The sequence below is a fragment of the Perognathus longimembris genome, chromosome 23 (genome assembly GCF_023159225.1).
Source record: "Perognathus longimembris pacificus isolate PPM17 chromosome 23, ASM2315922v1, whole genome shotgun sequence".
NCBI lineage: Eukaryota > Metazoa > Chordata > Mammalia > Rodentia > Heteromyidae > Perognathus > Perognathus longimembris.
Genome location: NC_063183.1, coordinates 11,165,225 through 11,180,905, shown reverse-complemented (window position 1 = coordinate 11,180,905; position 15,681 = coordinate 11,165,225).

The following is a 15,681-nucleotide window of genomic DNA, read 5'->3' as shown; positions in this document are numbered from 1 at the left end:
ATTGGCACCAGGTATCCACAGGACTCGTGCCTTCCGTTAACCAGGCCCAACCCACGTGACATCTTCTCTGTCGCCTCCTAACTGTCCATGCGTTTCCATCATTCTCACAAAGCAGCCAGTGCTCTGCCACTTGAGCCATGACAACCCCCCACCCCCGCGCCCTGTCTGTTTTATTCATTTCAAAATAGAACTGTGCATGTATGCCCAGGCTAGCCTGGACTGAGATCCCCCTATTTATATTTCCATCATAGCTGGGAGGGCAGGTACTCACCAGCACACTCCGCCATTATCAGTTGAGATGGGGTTCTTCAAACTTGCTGCTCAGCCTGGCCCGGACTGGGACTGCAGTCCTCCTGATAAAGGTCTCAAGGCCCCAACAGGAAAGCCTCTGCCACTCAGAATCAAGTCCTCCTAACATGACGCCAGCAGGGAGCAAAGGGGAAGTGAGCCAGGGGCCTGACTCATTTCTAAACCCACTTGGCATTCCCTGCCCCCCCCCCCAGCAAGTTATGCAACCAAACCCTTCCTTCCAGCTTCCAGGCAGTGCCATCCCATGAGCCTCTGACCCTGCGCCAGCCACAAGCAACAGGGCTCTTTTGAGACAGGTTCTCAGGGTGTTTGGAATTCCAGGTCCCCTTGCCTTTGCCTTGCTGGGACTACAGATGTGAGCCACCAGGCCCTGCCCGGGGTACGCTGTAGAACCTGGGAATTCAGCACACAGATGTGGAGAATATAGCAAAGGACTCTGCTAGCAACGGCCCCAGAGTAGGTGCAAAGCAAGTGGCTGTGGAGAAGGAGACTAAGCCAGGTGCTGGTGGCTCACACCTGTCATCCTCACTACTCAGGGAGGCTGAGACCTGAGGATCATGGTTGGAAGCCAGCCTGGGAAGGTAAATCCATGAGCCTTTTTTTTTTTTTTTTGGCCAGTCTGGGCCTTGGACTCAGGGCCTGAGCACTGTCCCTGGCTTCCTTTTGCTCAAGGCTAGCACTCTGCCACTTGAGCCACAGAGCCACTTCTGGCCGTTTTCTGTATATGTGGTGCCAGGGAATCGAACCCAGGGCCTCATGTATACGAGGCAAGCTCTCTTGCCACTAGGCCATATCCCCAGCCCACATGAGACTTTTATCTCCAATTAATCACCAAAAAGCCACAAGTGGAGGTGTGTCTCAAGTGGTAGAGTGCCCCCAAAAAAGCTCAGGGACAATGCCCAGGCCCTGAGTTCAAGCCCCAGGATCAGCCCCAAGAAAAGAAAAAGAGATGGAGGAGTGGTAGAGTGACTGCCTAGCAAACACAAGGGCCTGCCAAATAAAGAAAGGATACAGATAGCCAGGTGTGGTGGCCCACGCTGTTGCAAACCATCCCCAGTGCCTTGTCTGGCTGTAGCCCGGAGCAAGGCCGGGAGCAAAGCAGTGATGGAGACTGGACCGTGGAATTGATTTGCCGGGTACCAGGGGACCTTGCAGCCACTCTCCAGCTTCAGATGCTGTGGGTCCCACGGACAGGGTTTTATTTATTATCCAACAAGAGTACATGCAGGAAGGTGGCTACATCAAAGGGACTACTTCAAAGAGATAAGGGTGTCAGTTGGGGGGGAATAATTCTAGGATTGGCAATTACCTGTAAATAAGAAAACAACCAATTTGCATAGGCTACCTGCTGGCTCCAAGGTCTTGTGATGTTTGGGATTCACAGGAGGGTGAAGACTGTGGCCATTGTAATGCTAAGAACAGTAGGTCTTGACTGGGCCGCCCTCAGCCTTCTGAGAATGGCATTCCAATTCTCTAAAGCCGACCTCCTGGCTCTGCATTTACTGTTTCCCCTAACATTCCTGTAATCCCAGCACTTAGGAAGCAGATTCAGGAAATGAGATGAATAAAATGAACAGCCCTGGGCAGGCGCCCAGGCCATGGTCATGTTTGCTCAAAACTTCTGCTTCATTGGAGACCTGATTACCACCTAAAACCCACTCCCCTAGGCTAGAAGCTTGGAAAAAGTCTTTAGGGCTGTGGCCCAGTGGTAGAGTACTTGCTTCGCATACTTGAAGCCCTCAGCACCACATAAACAGAAAAGGCCAGAAGGGGCGCTGTGGCTCAAGTGGCAGAGTGCTAGCCTTGAGCAAAAAGAAGCCAGGGACAGTGCTCAGGCCCTGAGATCAAGCCCCAGGACTGGCAAAAAAAAAAAAAAAAGAAAGGAAGAAAGGAAGGAAGAAATATATATATTAAAACAACCACCACAAAGGTGGGCACAGTGGCTCACACCTCTGGTCCTAGCTAGCAAGAAGGCTCCCTGGGGGAAGGAGGCGATGGGTACAGACTTGATTCTATGCAGTTTGCCTGTCCAATCTTGAACAAGAAGCAGGCAACAAGACTGTTTTAGAACAAATAAACACCTGGGCCTTGCCTGGGAGAAAACTGTGCATCTCATCCTTAGGCTGGTCCTCCAACGAGTTCCCAGCCCCCAGCTTCTCCTCCTGTCCCTCTCAAGGCCTTGGGGGAACGGCCCTGTGCCCCAGCTCCAGTGCACCCCCATTCCTCCACACCTCTGGGCCCCTGGAGAAGTGCCTCCACATTCCCAGGCCCTGGGCCCCCTAGTCTGGGCTGCTCCCTCCTGTCCGTTTCTAGGAACGGGCCATCAGAAAAGGGGGGCCCTCATCTCAGGCCTCAGAGTCCCAGCTAGGGTGCAGCCCCCCTCCCAAGCCCAGCCCTGGAGAAGTGAGGACCAGATGTGTCCTAAGGCCTTAAGGGACCCCCCCTCCAATGTCACAGCTGCTCTCCAGCTCTACCCTAGACACCGTGTGTGTGTGTGTGCGCGCGCGCGTGTGTGTGTGTGTGTGTGTGTGTGTGTACACGTGCACGCTGGTACTGGGCTTAAACTCAGGGCCTCACACTCTTGCTTAGCTTTTGGGCTCAAGGCTGGTGCTCTACCACTTGAACCACACCTCTACTTCCAGCTTTTTTCTGGTTACTTGGAGATAATAGTCTCTTGGATTTGTCCGCCACAGCTAGCTTTGATCTGAGCCTCCTGAATAGCTGGGATTACAGGCGTGAGCCACCAATATGGGCCTTATTTACTTTAAAAGAAGACTTCCACCTCACCATCCTGGGGCTGTCCCCCCTGCCCCCACTTTTCCTGATGGCACTGGGGATCTCAGGAGAGAGACCACGAGAAGAAGGTGGCATTGACCTTAAGAAATAGTCCAGGCCAGAAAGAAGGGGAGGCGGGGGGGGGGGGTAGGAGGCGCCATAAAGAAGCATGGGAGCAGCAGCCTTTGCACACAATGGCGAGCGGCCTCAGAGTACACAGAGCGAGCGGCCACGAGTGCACAGCGATCCTCATGGAGTTTCTAAAATGATGGCTGCCGGGGCGGGCGGTGGGCCATGGCAGGAAATCTTCACACCAGCCATCTGGGCGGCTGTGCCTGCCTGTCTGCCCGAACGCCAGGGGCCATCGTTCCAGCGAGGCAGGCGCGGGCATTCTTGGGCGGCACAGGAGCCCAGGCAATCCGGAGTGAGGTCCAGACGCGGAGCAGGTTGTCCGGTCTGTGCACCGCACACCGTGTTACCCCATGTCCTAGGCTCATGTGCAGTGGCCTTCGTGCCCCACAAGGGGGACCAGCTGGCTCCCCTGGCCTGGCTGCCCCACCCCGTGCTGGTCCTGCAGCTCCTTAGGCGCAGCCCACTCTCCCTGGCTGTAGGTGACTCTGTGGTCCCATGGGTTCAAGGGCACCCATCCCCTGGCTCCTCAAGCGGCTCTGCAACGCCCTCCCCTCTCCCCCCACCCGCCGCCGCCAGGCGGGCAGGGCTACCCAGGCGTGTGACCTTCCTAGGAGCATGGGAACGGGTCAGGGGCCAGGTGTCAAGGCCACCCTGTGCCCGGAGCCCATCTTGCACAAGGCCTGCCTGGTAGCCCGGACATGTGGCCACGTCAAGTGACTTCCCATGCAGTGTCACCCTGACTCAGGCCTTGCAACGCTTCCCCAGAAGTGGGGAGGAGCTTGGGAGGCCAAGGAGGCTGGTTCATGTGGGGAGAGGGCAGCCCTTGGGCCGTTTTCATGGGAATGGCTGCTGTCCCAGGGGGCACCTATGGAGGGAGGGGCCACCCAGCACTGCATTTCCAGTCCCATTTCCTGTCTGCTGAGTCCCTGCGGAGGCTGGGAGGAGGAGGACTGGCTTGGGGTCCACTCCCTGTCACCCTAGAGTCCTGATCTCCCAAGATGCTCTGGGCTCTGTACATCCTACATCCACAGAGAGCCCAGCCCCGGGGGTCACCTCTGCTGACCCGGTGTTCAGGTGGCCTCGCTGGCCAGCCATACAGGAGTGTGACACAATTCTCTCCCAAGGGCCTGCGGTCAGGGAGGGCTTCCTGGGGGAAGTGGCACTAAGGAAGAAGGGAAACCGAAGGGAGAGGAGCAGGAAAGGTGCCATGGTGAGGGGGCAGTGACACGCAAAGTGGGGCTTGGGGACCCTCAGCAGTACAGCTGGCAGAAGAGTGGCCGGGAGAACGCTACCTGGACATAGAGGAGCCAGCATGGCCCTGCCACAGGCCGGGGGAGGACTCAAGCAAGCCGCTGCCCCGGCGTGGCCCTGGCCTCAGAGGACACACAGGGCTTGATCTTGATCACCTTATCAAAGACTGCAAGCGTCTCAGGCCGAACTCACCGGATGTTGGGTAAGCTCTTAAATGGCTTCCAGGAGCCGCCTCCGGCCTGCTTCCACCAAATCCCCAGTCTGGAAGCCACATCTCAAGGACAGACTGGAAGCAGGGCGTGGTCCTTCCTGCCTGTAATCCCAGCTACTTGGGAGGCAGAGGTCAGAGGATCTCAGTCCAAGGCTGGACCAGACAAGAGCATGAGACCCGATCTGAAAAATAGCTACCCCAGAAAGGACTAGGGCAAGTGGTGGAGCCCCTGCCTACCAAGCCTGAGACCCGAGTTCAAACCCCAGCACTGCTCATCCAGCTCCTGGCCCCTGCCTGCCACTGTCTGCCCTTCCTGCTCCTCTCAAACCAGCCCTTCTAGCTGCAGCCAGGGTTTGTGAGAGGGCTGGGAAGAATTCTAATGAAATCTCCCCAAGTTTTAAATTGCCAGCTCAAATTAAACAAAATAAAATGAAACAAAACAGAGCAACCCCAACACTGCAGTCCAAGCTGTCGGGGGATTTGGGGAGCAGAGGGAAGCTGTAGCCCACCTGGCAGCCCAGGGAGGCCAGCCTGGGGAGAAGCAGCTCCCAGGCCCAGCTGGAAACATCTGGAAGACCAAGGGAGCCCCCAGGGCCTTGGGAGACTCAGAACAGGAGGCTGGAGAGCTTTGTTCCCCCAAGCAAACCCAGGCCACCCAAGCAGGGGCAGGGGAGGAGGGGCCAGGGGAGGAGGGGAGAAGGGAGGAGGGGGCGGGGCGCAGAGGGCAGGGCTGAGCCCCACTCTCATGAACTCCTAGTTGTGTGCAGATGGCCCAGCTCCCTCTCTCTGGAGCAGCAGAGGCGGCCCCAGGTAGCTTATGCCCCATTTCATATAGTTATGCAAAGCCATTCCTTTTGGGAATGTTTAAGGAGACTGGGGCAGCTGTTCCAGCCCCGGTGGCTCCCCCTGTCATCCCAGCCACCCCAAGGCTGAGATCCCAGGGTTGTGGCTTGAAGCAGCTGGGCAGAGAAGTCTGTGAGACTCTGATCTCCAATTCACCGTCACAAAGCTGAAAGTGGAGCTGCAGCACAAGTGGTAGAGCGCCAGCCTTGAGCATACTAACTCAGGAACAGCACGCAGGCCCTGAGTTCAAGCCCCAGGACCTGCACCGAAAGAAACAACCAGGAATAAAAGAAAAGGAAAAAGGAGTACAGGGTGCCAGGATGCTCCAAGCAGGATGAGAGCTGGTGGGTGTCAGGTAAAATTTTGACCTGGGGCCTGCCTAAGGCACTGGCCATGGCCGCTTAGAAGCCTGCCCTCCACGACTCCCGGCCATGTGCAGTCCAGTCCTTGCATCCTGGAAGCCTGGGTGTAGACAGGCGTCTAACCTGGCCTGTCCAGTGCTCTTGTGCCCAGCCCCACCCCAGCCTCTCAGGCTGGCCCAGGACACCACCCATTGCCTCAGGCCCAGGCCTGTGATCCAGGGTAAGCCAATGAGACTCTTATCACGGGGGCCCAGAGACAATGGAGATTCCCTACCAGGTCACTGAAGCCCGACACCCCTGAAAATACTACCTGAGCCCCAGGATGCAGGCATGCCTGAAGTCATCTGACTCCCAACTTCCCAGGTGACACCAAACAATGCATCCTGCTTTGGCCTAAGCCAATGTCAGTTGAGCTCTGTTATTGACAGAATTTTGCTATTCATCTGGCCTCATGTACTAGACTTAAAAAAAATCAACAAACCCAAAGCCCCACGACATGACACAAAGACAAGTTGCACTTTGAAGGAATGGAGAAGGGAGAAATGTGTCCCATTCCTTCACCATGAATCAGAAGATAAATAAAACCTGGCTCATTTCTCCAGCAGGTTGTCCTGCCTAGCAAGCATTACTCATGGGAGACAGGAAAGGCAAGCCTGACACACTTAGCACCTACCAGAACTCCCTGTTCCTGAGAAAGCCCTGTGTGCCACTCCCTGCCTCGGCCTACAAACGGGAATGGGGTTCAAGTTTCCAAAAGGGCCAGGTGTGGTGGCTCATGCCTGTAATCTCAATATGCAGAAGCAGAGAGAGGAGGAATAAGGTCTGATATGAGGTTAGTTCAGGCCAAAGCACAAGATCCTACCTAAAACACAGGTGCCAGCAGTAGAATACCAAAAGCAAGTGAGAGGCGAGTTCAAACCTCAGTATTGCCAAAAGGGGATCATCCTCCTCCTCCTCCAACTACTCCCCTACTCTGCCTTTCCTCCTCCTCCTCCCCTCCTCCTCCTTTCTTCCTCCTCCTCCTCTCCTCCTTCCCTCTTCTTCCTCCTCTCCTCCTCCTCCTTTCTTCCTCCTCCTCCTCTCCTCCCCTTCTCCTCCTCCTCAACCTCCTCCTTTCCTCCTTCCCTCCTCCTCCTCTCCTCCTCCTCCTTTCTTCCTCCTCCTCAACCTCCTCCTCTCCTTCTCCTCCCTCCTCCTCCTCTTCCTCCTCCCCTCTTCCTCCCTTCCTCATCCTCCTCCCCTCCTCCTCCCTTCCTCATCCTCCTCCCCTCCTCTCCACCTCCTCCTTTCCTCCTCCTCTTCTCCTCCTCTTTTCTTCCTCGTCCAACCTTCCTCCTCCTCCCCCCTCCTCCTCTTCCTCCTCCTCCTCTCCTCCTCTTCTCCTCTTCTACCCTCATCCTCCTCTCCTCCTCCTCTTCCTCTTCCTCCTCCTCCTTTCTTCTTCCTCCTCCTCCTCCTTCCTTCCTCCTCTTTCTCTTCTTCTTCCTCCTCCTCCAACCTTCCTCCTCCTGCCCCCCTCCTCTCCTCCTCCTCTTCCTCCTCCTCCTCTTCTTCTTCTCCTCTCCTCTTCCACTTCCTCCTCCTCCTTTCTTCTTTCTCCTCCTCCTCCTTCCTTCCTCCTCTTTCTCTTCTTTTTCCTCGTCCTCCAACCTTCCTCCTCCTGCCCCCTCCTCCTCTTCCTCCTCCTCCCCTCCTCCTCCTCCCCTCCTCATCCTCCTTCCCTCCTCTCCACCTCCTCCTCCCCTCCTCATCCTCCTCTCCTCCTCCTCTTCCTCTCCCTCCTCCTCTCCTCCTCCTCCTGCTTTCCTCTTCCTCCTCTCCTCCTCCCCTCCTCCTCCTCCTCTCCTCCTCCTCCCCTCCTCTTCCTCTCCTCCTCATCCTCCTCTCCTCCTCTTCCTCTCTTCCTCCTCCTCCTCTCTTCCTCCTCCCCACCTCCTCCTCCTCCTCTCCTCCTCCTCTTCCTCTTCCTCTCATCTTCCTCCTCCTGCTTTCCTCCTCCTCTCCTCCTCCCTTTCCTCCTTCTCCTTTCTTCCTCCTCCTCCTCCTCCTCTTCTCCTACTCCTCTTCTCCTCCTCCTCTCCACCTCCTCCTCTTCCCCTCCTCCTCCTCATCCTCCTCTCCTCCTCCTCTTCCTCCTCCTCCTCCTTCCCTCCTCCTCCTCTCCTCCTCCTCCTTTCTTCCTCCTCCTCAACCTCCTCCTCCTCCTCTCCTCCTCCTCCTCCCCTCCTCCCCCTCCTCATCTCCTCCTACTCTTCCTCTTCCTCCTCCTCCTGCTTTCCTCTTCTTCTCCTTTTCCTCCTCTCCTTCTCCTCCCCTCCTCCTCCTCTCTTCCTCCCCCTCCTCCTCCTCCTCCTCTCCTCCTTCCCCTCCTCTTCTTCCTCCTCCTCCTCCCCACCTCCTCCTCTTCCTCCTCTCCTCCTCCTCTTCCTCCTCCTCCTCCTCCTCTTCCTCTTCCTCCTCCTCCTCCTCCTCCTCTTCCTCCTCCTCTTCCTCCTGCCCAAATCCTCGCTGGCATTCTGGGGTATCACACTGGGCAGGAGCCACCACAAGGCTGAAGGTAGAAGTGCCCCTGCCATCAAGGAGATCTCCACCCCTGGCCATGGGGTGGGGGAACAGGGTGAGGTCAGGACATTTTCTGGAACCTTCTCCAGACTTACAGGCACCCCCATAGCCCTGGTGCATGTGAGCCGCTTTCCCAGAGGCAGGGGCAGGCCAGCATCCGAGGGTATGTGGCTTTTGCATGGCTATAGCAGAGTGAGAACACAGGAGGACAGGCAGGGCGGGGTTCCCATCAGTCCCGAAGCCCCTCAGAAGGGCTCCCACAGACCCAGGGATCCATGAGCCCCTGGAGGAAGGCTGGGCCCCTGAGCCTTCCTCACTCCTGTGAGCCCCAGCCGCAGGGGGTGGGGGGCTGCCCGGGGAACCCCTGAGCTGGGCTCCCACTGAGAACACAGTGTCTGCCAGGCACCCCTCCCAGTGTCCCAGGGCTGGGCCTGCACCAGCTCAACCTCTGCCCCCTTCCTTCCTTTAACTGCTCTGTGTCCTGGATCCCAAGGATGGCATGTGCAAAGGCCCAGGGGCCGGAGCCTGTCATGGAGGCCACTCATCTTGGGGATGGGGGACTGCGGAGCTGGTGCAGTGTTGGGCTGTAAATTGCCGGGCTTAGCTCTATCCCTCCCCAACACGTGGGGAGGGGTCCTGGGCTTATCTATTCTGCGGGAGATCCATACCTACTCTCTCACGTCCCCCCGGCCGGTAGGGTATCGACGTGGGAGTGGGGTTCCGGGTGACTCGGTTCGCGTGTGAGTGCAAGACCCCTTGCCCGCCAGCCCAAGGAAGACACGGGCGCGTGGGGTCTCAGAGAAAACCTCTAGGGCTTCTGTTTATTCAAATAAGGAGCCCCCCAGATATACCCCCGAGGGCGGGCACAAGAGAGGGATTGCAGATTGGTCACAGAGGGCTGTCCATCAAGTGATGTCAGGGGACCTCCTTTGGGGGCGGAGGCCCAGCCCCCCAAGGATGGGCCCCTGGGGTACCCCTCCATTATACACGTGCTCACCCCAGGAGCAGGGCTTCTCTTCCTGTTAAAGGCAGGAAGGGGAGGGGCAAGCCGAGGTCAGCTGTGGCCCCTTAAAGGCACAGCTGACCCCAACAGTGCAGGTTCAGTGCAGATCTATCAGCTGTGCCTCACCTCTCCGTGTGGCCTGGAAGAAGCTGGGAAGGGAAGGGGTGAGCTCGGGGGGTGGGGTGGGCAGAGGCAGTCAGGTCGACAAAGGATTTGGTGGTGAGGGGGGTCCTGCGAGACCAGCAGGACAAAACTGCCTCCCTCCCCCACTGCCCACTGCCAGCCCGGGGTGCCCAGGCCTGGTCCCCTGAGAGCCAGACGAGGGCACTGGCAAGATTCCCATCTGCACACAGCACCAGGCAAGGCCCTGCCTGGATGGGTCCCCCCCCCCTGCCTCCGCCCCCCCTGAAGGCCAAATGCCTTGAATTCTATGCAACTCCCACGGCCCTGGATAGAAGCAGAGCCATGGGAGGGAGGGGGCGCCAGAAATCTGTAACCAGGCAACTGGGGCGGGCTGGGCCCCTCTGTGCCTGTGTCCCCCAGAAGTCCCATCCACAGGGCACAGAACCAGCAGACTGGGCAGAGGGCACAGCAGAAGCACTGGGGACCAGGGGGACTTCATGAGGGCGCTGTCACCTGTCACCATGCAGAAGACGCTGTCCTGAGCCCCCTTGATGCCCGGGACACGTGGAAGCACAAAGCCAGCATTGCATGGGAAGCGTCCAGCCACAAATAACAGCAAGAGCATTGCAGGGTCTCTGAGAATGGAATCTTTTGTTAGCCAGGCGCTGGTGGCTCACGCCTGTAATCCTAGCTACTTGGGAGGTTGAGATCTGAGGATAGCAGTTCAAAGCTAGTGGAGGCAGGAAAGTCAGTAAGACTCTTACTTCCAATGAACCACCCAGAAAACTGGAAGTGGTGCTGTGTCTCAAGTGGTAGAGAGCTAGCCTTGAGCAAAAGAAGCCAGGGACAGGGCCCAGGCCCTGAGTTCAAGCCCCAGGACTGCCACATAAATAAATAAATAAGATGAGTGAGAGCATGAGGCCCTGAGTTCAAGCCCCAGTACCAACACACACACACACACACACACACACACACACACACACACACACACGGTTCAAGGGCTTTACCAGGTCCCCAGGGGTCCTCAGAGCACCCCATGATGGGCCCCCAGCCTTGTAGGCCTGGCAGGGTCCTGGGGGTTCTGGGGGTAGGGGGTCCTGTTTGCAGAGGCTGCCAAAGGCAGAGGGCACCTGTGCCAGCCTCCAGACCATGCCCAGCGGGCAGTGGCCCTGGCTTGGTCTCCATGAGAGGAACCTGACCCATGGGGGACATGCTGGCCTCGGTGCCCAGCATCCGCCAAGGCCGGGCTGCCCCGTGCACGCATCGGGGCAGCCCGGCCTTCTCACTGTGTTCCTGTGCACGCATCTGCTCAGGCGTGGGCCTCCTGCCTTCCCCACACAGCCACCACGGACCCGGGGCCTGCTGGCCACCATGCACCACGCAGCTGTCCACCTGTCCCTGGGGAACAGGGCTCCCAGACCTCAAGGGCACCACCCAAGGCCACCCAGTTGCCATGATTGCCCATGGATGGCGCCCAGAGCCCAGTGCAGGTCAACCTGTGGCATAGGTCCCTCATGGGGCTTGAACTCAGGGCCTGGGAGCTGTCCCGAGCTCTTTCGCTCAAGGATAAGGCTCTGCCACTTGAGCCACAGCTCCACTTCTGGTTTTCTGGGTGGCTCATTGGAAATAAGAGTCTCACTGACTTTCCTGCCCCAGCTGGCTTTGAACTGGGGGGAGAGGGGCTCCATCCTCACTGACTGCAGGGTGTATCTGCCCCCAGGGGCCTCTCCCTCTATGTCTGCACTGGGGAACAAGAAGTGGGGTGCTGCACCCCCTCTGTGTCCCTGCAGGGACCCCTTCCTGCTCCAGCCCTCATCAGACAGAGCTGGAGCGTGGATGAATAGACAGACAACAGCACCGGAAAGCAGACTAGGTGAACGGGATGGGACGGCAGTGGACAGATGTAAGCTCAGCTGGGACTGGGGTCTGTGTAACACATGGCAAAGACCAGGGCTGACTTCAAAGGAAGATGATGATCGGGCCCTGCCCAGCCGCAGTTGGGCCAGGCTTTGCACAGCTCCCTTTTGCACTCACAGCTGGCGCTCTACCACTTAAGCCATGCCTCCAGTCCAGCTTTGTGCTGGTTATTTTGAAATGGAATCTCAGGGACTTTCTTGCCTCTGCCAGACTCCAATTATGATCCTCTGGATCTCAGCCTCCTGAGTAGCCAGTACTGGGGCTTGAGCTCAGGGCCTAGGCTCTGTCCCTGAGTCTCTCTGTGCTTAAGGTTAGAGCTCTACCACTTGAGCCACAGCTTCATTTTGGTTTCACGCATGCTAGGCAAGCACTCTACCACTAAGCCATCTCTCCTTTTTGTTCTGAAGCCAGTTTCTTCCAGATAAAATCCACACATCAAATCCACCCATCTGGATTCCAGAATGTGTTCATCGCCTCAGAAACCAGCCTGCGCCCAAGGGCTGGGGTGCGGTTCCATTGAGGATCACTGGCCTTGAGCCTAGCAAGCCCTCTACCCCATGAGCCCCAACCCCAGCCCTTCTTGATTCAGTTTGTTCTTTAGGCAGGGTCTCCAAACACAAATCTCCCGCCTCTGCCTCTGGAGTAGTCGGGATCACAGGCATGTGTCACCACACTCGGCCCACGATCTACCTTCTAGCTCTGAATTTGCCTGCTCTGGATTCCTCATGGAAGCAGATTCACGCAGGTCCTCTGTTGTCCTGTCGCTACTTCATTCCTTGTTATGGATAAACAACATCCCACGGCCTGCGCAAGGCACCAGTTTTGTCTGGCCTTTTGCCAGTAGAGGGCATTGGGGTTGTTTCTACATTTTGATGCAGGGCTGAGTGTGGTGGCACAAGCCTGTAATCTCAGCACTCAGTAGGACTGTGAGTTCAAGGCCAGCCTGGTTGCAGAGCAAAAAGACCTGGTTTCAGCCAGCCCTGAACAAGGTTCAGAGTGGACATGGGTGTTGTTTCCTTCAGGTCAGGGTCTAGGAGAGGAACCATGGTGCCCGGATCTTGTTTGGAGACCCTCAGCAAACACACAGCCAACGACCACCACAGATGGTCCCAACCCAGCCACACAGGCTTCCCCCATGACAGCTGCTGCTCCACGTGAAGCCCCTCGGTCCTCACGACAGCCAGCTGGAGTTCTAATTCACCTCTGTTGTATGGATGAGGAAACCGAGGCACAAAGTTCCTGGTCAGTAAGTAAGGAAGAAATCCCCTGACCTGCCTGTCAGAGCGGATCAGAAGGCAGGGGCCCCACCCCAGAGAAGGAAGAGGGGCCTTGGAGAGCCCGAGAAACAGCGGTTTTATTTTCCCCCATTGCCTCAGTCTTCTGGCTCTGGTGGCATCTCGATCTTCTGTTGTTTTTCTTTTTCTTTTTCTTTTTTTTTTGTGGGTTGTGGGGTTTGAACTCAGGGCCTGGGCGCTGTCCCTGAGCTCTTCAGCTCAAGGCTAGTGTGCTCTACCACTTGAGCCACAGTGCCACTTCTGGTTTTCGGGTGGTTCATTGGAAGTAAGTCTCACAGACTTTCCTGCCTGGGCTGGCTTTGAACCATGATCCTCATATCTCAGCCTCCTGAGTAGCTGGGATTACAGGCGTGAGCCACCAGTGCCAGGATTCTTGCTTTTTTCTTTTAGATCTGAGATGGGAACTCAAGCTCAGTACCAGAAGCCTTCACTCACTGGTGAGTGCTCTAGCAGCTGAGCCATGCCTCCAACTCCTCTTTGGTTGTTTTCATGACCTTGATGGTTTGAGGACTCGCCACAGCTGGAGCATTCTCTAGAGTGTTCTTCAGCTGGGGTTGTTTTTCTCCTGATCATAGTGGAGCCATGGGTTTGGTTTTTTCATGCCTATTTGGTGTTATTTACTGAACATTGCAAAGGGCATGTTTTACTGGGTAAACTACAAATCCAGGTGCCTTCTGAACCAGGCACCTGTAGTTCACACCTGTAATCACAGCTACTCAGGAGACTGTGATCTAGAGGATCGTGGTTCAAAGCCAGTCAAGACAGAATAGTCCTTGAAACTTTTACCTCCAATTATCCAGCAAAGAGCCTCCTCCCAGGACAGGCTGGGGGAGGCGGTGACAACCTGGGGGTTGCGGCGTGCATGGAAGCCCATACAGGGTATCCAGGAGTCTGGATGCTGATCTCACAGGTGGCAGTGCCCCCTGCTGGCTGGTGCCTCCTGCCTGTTGCAGGTAGCCTCTGCTCTCTGCTGCCCCCATCAGGCCATTTTAGGAGGAGCATGCTTGGAACACACACACACACACACACACACACACACACACACACACACACACACACACACGGTCAGAACTAGTACAAGATCAGAGATCAGAAAGGTCAGAGCCTGGCCTTGGGCCCTGGCCAACCTCAGCTCTTCCACCTGCTAAAAGAAACTCAAGGGTGTTAAGGAATTTTTCAAAAGTTAACTCAGTGCTCAATCATTTGTTAAATGAATGCAATTTTTTTCTTAAAACAATGCTTGCCGGTAATTTTTGACAGTGGCATAAACCTCCTGCTGGAAAGATCAACAGCACCCTGCAGTGGAGTCTCAGATACAACATCCTGGTGAGTTCTCCAGGGAAAGAACAGAAAAGTCCAGCACCGGTGGTTCACGCCTGAGGCTGAGATCTGAGACTCATGATTCAATTCCAGTCTGGGCAGCAAAGTCTGAGACTCTTATCCCAAATTAAACACCAAAAGGCTGGAAGTGCTGCTGTGGCTCAAGAGGCAGAACACTAGCCTTGAGCTAAAAGGACAGTGCTCAGGCCCTGAGATCAAGCCTCAGGATCAGCCTCCCCTGACCCCCACCCCCTCCAACAAATTAAAAGAACAGAAAAATCCACACTCACCCCGAGTTACAAATGCAGCTCCAATTCCTAAACCCTAACATTGTTTGCTGGATCCCATACGAGTCTGAGCCCATTCTTTTTTTTTTCTTTTGTAGTTGTTTGTATCTTTTACACTATATACCACTGTTTACCAGTATACATGGTTTCCAATATACTCAGATAAGATACAGAGATAGTGTAGGTACAACCACAAGAAGGGGATACAAGAGGATCATCAATAATAGAAGCTACAGTTACACATAGCACATTGACAGTAGTTACAACAATGATATAACAATTGTTTCCATAACATGGAGTTCATTTCACTCAGCATCATCTTATGTGTTCATAAGGGTATAGCTATTGGTGAGCCCATTCTTATAACCCTCACCACCCCTTTCTCTGTCCATGGCCTGCCCCACCCTCCTGCCTGGACCCTGAGCCTGGATCCTAACCTTTCCCTTCTCCTGAGAAACTCCATCATCAATCCCAGGCCTCACTGTGCAATTCTAGCTCTTCTCTCCACCCCTCTGCCAATTTCACTGGGTTTTCAGAACAAATCCCCACAAATCTGGTAACAAAACAAACAACCCAGAAATGTATTCCCTCCTCCCCATTCTTAGAGCACAAGCCCTGAATTGGGCCTGCATCTCCTCTTGCTCCAGAGAGAACCAGTCCTGTCCTATTCCTGCTTTCAGTAGCAGCCGCTGGAAGGTCTTGCTGTGTGTCTGGATCATGCCATCCCTGAATCCCTACTAGGTGGCTGCTCCCAAAGTGTGTCTTAGCCATCACCTCCCTCCTTATTTAACTCAACCCGCTGGATTGGGGGGACCTCAATCCTGCAATTTTAATTCTCTTAGTCTTGATTTGATCTTCAGAGCCAATTTCCACATAACAGTCCCATCTTGAAATCCTCGGTAGACCTATGTTTGGGGAGATGCTGTACTGCCAGCTATCCTTCCAACTCAGCTTCTAGAAGGGGAGCATGGTGAGCTGGCTGCCTAGCGGTGCTCTAAAGCAGGCTCAACCACATGGCCAGGTGCCCTCTGACCTCCAGGGGCCCAAGCTGGCCTGCCACCCATGCTCCCGTGGTGGAGGCCAGGCATGCGGGCTGGCAAAGGAAGAAGTGGAGGTTCGGAGCGGTACAGACGGACACCCCCGGACCCCAGCCAGAGGTCCTACTCATATCCTGCCAGGAGACATTTCCTGTGGCTATGATGGTGAGGGTCAGGACACAGAGTGAACTGGATGGGACTAAAATCATAGGGGTGGCAGAGTGGGCCTGGGGAGGCTGCCAGCCCTCCTTGGC